General features: G+C 42.8%; 1 pseudogene; it reads right to left on the minus strand.

Annotated features, from left to right (window-relative positions):
* Positions 1-235: 235 nt before the first annotated feature.
* LOC129647209 (histone H1.8-like) lies at positions 236-876 on the minus strand (annotated as a pseudogene).
* Between the last annotated feature and the right edge of the window lie 3,815 nt (positions 877-4,691).

The raw sequence follows: 4,691 nt of genomic DNA on the forward strand, positions 1-4,691 counted from the left end.
GAAACTCCTGCAGATGACATCTTAGTCCTAAAACTTCCCTCTGAGCCGTGAGCCTTCCTCTCTTGTTTTCTATATATTTGCCTGTTTGTGGGGTGAACTGTTCCTTTGCTGGCTTTTTCTCACCATTTCTGTTTTCAACAGGATCTATCTTCTTTTTCAACTCATCTTTTGGATTTTTAAAGTCATGGACCATAACTCCTAAATTCAAAACTGAAGTCCTTTTTATGCTCCAATTTCACTCTCTTGACAGCTCCTGTGTTTTTGTTTTTTTTTTTTTTGTTTTTTTTTTTTTTTTGGAGGGAGCTTCCCTCCCCTCTCTGGGCTTCCTGGATCCTTTTTTCACCTCGCCTGGGTTGGCAGGGTCCTTCTTTGACTCACTCGGCTTCTTGGGGTCCTTCCCCTCAGCCTGACTGGGCATCCTGGGGGCCGTCTTCCTGGGTGGGATTTTCCTTTTGTCTTTGGGGATTTGAAGCTGCCGGTGGCTCCCTTGGCCTTGGAGTTCACGGGCCTGATGAGCAGGCCGTGGTGCGGGCCCGTGGCCAGGGCCTGCTTCAGCAGGTGGTTGAGCCGGAGGGCGTCCACCGTCGGGTACTTCTGCAGGATGTAGACTTTGATGGCCGCCACTGAGGTGCCCCGGCGCCGCTCCCCGGCCTGCAGCGCCTCCAGCACCATGTGCAGCACCGAAGGGTGGTGGCGTGGCGCCCAGACGGCGCCCCGGGCCAGGCCTGGCTTTTCAGACCCTGACGGCCTGGACGACCCCTCTGCGGAGGCCGAGGAGGCCGAGGAGACCGAGGAGGTAGAGGAAGAGGTGTCACTGGAAGTGACGCTCCCAGGAGCCATTTTGCAGGCAGAAAGGTACAGGCGGCCCCCTCCACTGGTGTCAGCTCCTGTGTTTTTGATGAAATATGTCAATCAGCATTTTTGTTGTCTCTATTTCAGTGAGGGGGTGCCTGTTCCAGTCAATCAGCTAGGTCTTCCTCTCTCAAATTTCCAGTACCGTTGAGTTGTAACTTGTCTTTGCCTCATTATGGTATAAAAGCCTTGGGCAATCCAGTTTTCCAGGTCTGTTGGACCATGGAAAACCAGAAAATAGGGAAAGAATGCAGTATGCATCCTGACCACCCATCACAGAACAAGTTGACAAACAGTTCACCCTCTGCAGAGGCCTTCTGCTTCTGGACCTCCTAGGAGCATGTGGTGCCCTCTCCTAATCATGGGTGGTACTCAGTCCACAGTCATAACTGTCCCCCATAGCTTCCTGGGCCAGCTGGACCAGGCAAACCTCTCTAGTATGACAGAATATTGGCCTGTGCGACACTAGCCAAAGGGAATCATGTCAGCTGACAACTCTGGCAGGTACAGAATCCTGGACATCTAGTCTGTCCTCAGGGACAGACATGACCTCTCTATAACTGGTACCCTGGCTCCTTTCCCCACAGAACCAAATCCTGGATCTGCCCTTTCCTTAGAACTGAAATTTAAAACCTCTCCTGGGTCTACTAGTCTGCCTTCCCTGGTGGATGTCTTCTGCTGCAGAGCAAGATTAGAGGAAATAAGGGTCAGGACCACATACTCCGGTTACTGTCTTCCCAGAGTTTCCAAAGAACATATTTACTGAAGATTCATTATGTGCTGCCAGTGGGTCATCTTGAGATGGAACCATCAGAGACATTTATAGTTTGATCATGCAACACAGTATTTAATGTTTGGGTTTTTTTTTTTTCTTTAAAAAGGGTTGTTTAAATTAAAGTTAAAAGAACTGAATGGCTCTAGTCTCTGAAGATTAGTAATGCAGAAGCTACAAACATTTTTATTTCATGATGCATGAAAACTTTAGTAATGTGCAAAACTTGATTGACATAACAAATTTAAAAGATTAGAACACAAACATCTAAGGCATTTTAGAATGACTTTTGCTGCTTGGAAGGACTTCAGAGCTAAAAAGTAAACCTACTAGTAACCTCTTGGATTCTCAGAAGAGCTCATGATATAGGTATTATTTTCATTCCCATATCCCTGATGAGTCTATAGTCCAGTTTAGGTTAAATGACTTGCCCAATAAGTAAATAAAGAATATATGTGTGTGTGTTAATTGTTTAGTCATGTCCGACTCTTTGCAGCCACATAGGGTATAGCCTGCCAGGTTCCTCTGTCCATGGGATTCTCCAGGCAAGGAAACTGGAATGGGTTGCCATTTCCTTCTCCAAAAGAACATATAGTGGAATCTAAATCTTCTTATGCCGAAACCCGGCTCTAACATACCACAAAACTTCCTAATCTTAGGAGCCCAATACCATTGAAGAGTGACAGCATGGCACAATGCCAGCTTTAACGTTCTTAAGCTGTTCAAGTTGTAGAGTGTAACAAACTGATACACATACTTTAGCAGAGTATGCATTAATTTTATAGTTCAGAGATGTGTCTACAAGCAGATTCTTATTTTTCTCAATAACTATGTCTGTACACAAAATTAGACAAGGTAAATGAAAAGAACATAGTCACTTTAATGTCACTTTCCAGTTCCCAAGTTCCACTAGAGCAGAATGAGAAGGGATCAGTATCATGGAAATGAATTATAAATTACCAACACTTGCTCTTCTTAGTAGGAAAGTGTCCCTGCAGAGGGCATAGAAGGATCTAAGGTTTCTCTGAATTTTTATGTGTCCCAAAGAATTGGATTTTTTTCTTTTCCAGAAGAGAAGGAACAATGCTTTTATCAGCAGCTGTCAGCCATGTAGTATTAGCACAGAGGTTGGGTAAGTGTCCTGCTGGCATTAGACCATCTCTGCATATTGGGCCAGTTGGCTGGGGTGCCGACACCTATACAGAATTGTCTGGCATTCAAAGCGGAACAGCAGAGATGGGAGTATCCATCCTTTAAGTTTGCACAGCTGACCATATGCATCAGTCAGTTCAGTTCAGTTGCTCAGTCGTGTCCCACTCTTTGCAACCTCATGAATTGCAGCACGCCAGGCCTCCCTGTCCATCACCAACTCCCAGAGTTCACCTAAACTCATGTCCATCGAGTCGGTGATGCCATCCAGCCATCTCATCCTCTGTCGTCCCCTTCTCCTCCTGCCCCCAATCCTTCCCAGCATCAGGGTCTTTTCCAATGAGTCAACTCTTCGCATGAGGTGGCCCAAGTATTGGAGTTTCAGCTTCAGCATCATTCCTTCCAAAGAAATCCAAGGGCTGATCTCCTTCAGAATGGACTGGTTGGATCTCCTTGCAGTCCAAAGGACTCTCAAGAGTCTTCTCCAACACCACAGTTCAAAAGCATCAATTCTTCGGCGCTCAGCTTTCTTCACAGTCCAACTTTTACATCCATACATGACCACTGGAAAAACCATAGCCTTGAGTAGACGGACGTTTGTTGGCAAAGTAGTATCTAGGCATAGCTAATCAATGCGTATTTATAGATAATCAGTCTTAAGGATGGTGTCATAATCATAGTGCATCCATCCACATTATATTTAAGTCCAATAAACTTAACCAATTAGAGGGACTAATGCATTACCCAGATCACAGTGCTATTTCATTGAGGGTCCCAGGTCCCCAAACGAGTTTTATTTCAGAGAGTTCTGTCAACACAAGTACACATAAACACATACCTAGCCACAATTACCACTTTTTTTTGACTCCTATCTTCCTTACTCCATCAGTCTTATCATTCTCTAGATACTTGCTTCCTGATTTGAATGCTTCATCTCTAAAAACATTATTTTCTCAACTTGATATCAAGTTTCTATCAGACTATTTTTAATTTCAATTGAGTTTAAAAACTTCACACTCACAGCTGTAATTGCCTTAGCTTTTTTATATGAGTCATTTCTGAGGGAACTTCTTTAAAATGCTCATAACACACAGGTACAGGAGCCCAAGAACCAACAGGCTGAGAACAGGATGAATCGGGCTGAACCACTGCTTCTCTAATTACATCTAGGGGAACCACTGATTCCTCATTTGGTAATACACTGACCCTGGAGGAAGGAACAGATTATAGTGGGGAAAATGGAAGTGGTTACTCAGAGTTTGTTGGTGAGGCAGTTCTTCTACTAACTTAACAAAAAGACCTAAAATCTACAGGAAAGCTATTCCGCAGAGTGGTCAAATTATTTCAAATGTAAATCTACATTAGGCAATTAAGTAAGAAAGGGAAACTTTCTTTTTTTTTAATTTTATTTTATTTTTAAACTTTACAATATTGTATTAGTTTTGCCAAACATCGAAATGAATCCGCCACAGGTATGCCCGTGCTCCCCATCCTGAACCCTCCTCCCTCCTCCCTCCTCCCTCCCCATCTTAAGTGCTCTGCTTTAAAACCACAAAAGAAATATTTTATCAGGGCATTAGGCTTCAATTCCTTATTTTCAAAAATCCTTTTATTGTCCAGTTTATCTTCATTGAATATCTTTAAAGTTTTCCATATCTTGTTACTTTACCTTTTAGGAAATGTTATTTGGGTTTTTTTTCTCTTATTGATTGGTAAGTGATTCATAAAATGAAGTGAAAGGAACTCATTGCATCTGTATTCATGTAATATGGTCTGTATTCATACATGCATATATATGAAGATAACATATTCATCTGTATAAAAACAGAAATATATGTATAGCAATCAAATAGTCCTAAATAAATTATATTAAGAGATTCTGAGGAATTTTTTTTTCTCATACCTATTCTTACACTGA

The sequence above is a fragment of the Bubalus kerabau genome, chromosome 3 (genome assembly GCF_029407905.1).
Source record: "Bubalus kerabau isolate K-KA32 ecotype Philippines breed swamp buffalo chromosome 3, PCC_UOA_SB_1v2, whole genome shotgun sequence".
Classification (NCBI taxonomy): domain Eukaryota; kingdom Metazoa; phylum Chordata; class Mammalia; order Artiodactyla; family Bovidae; genus Bubalus; species Bubalus kerabau.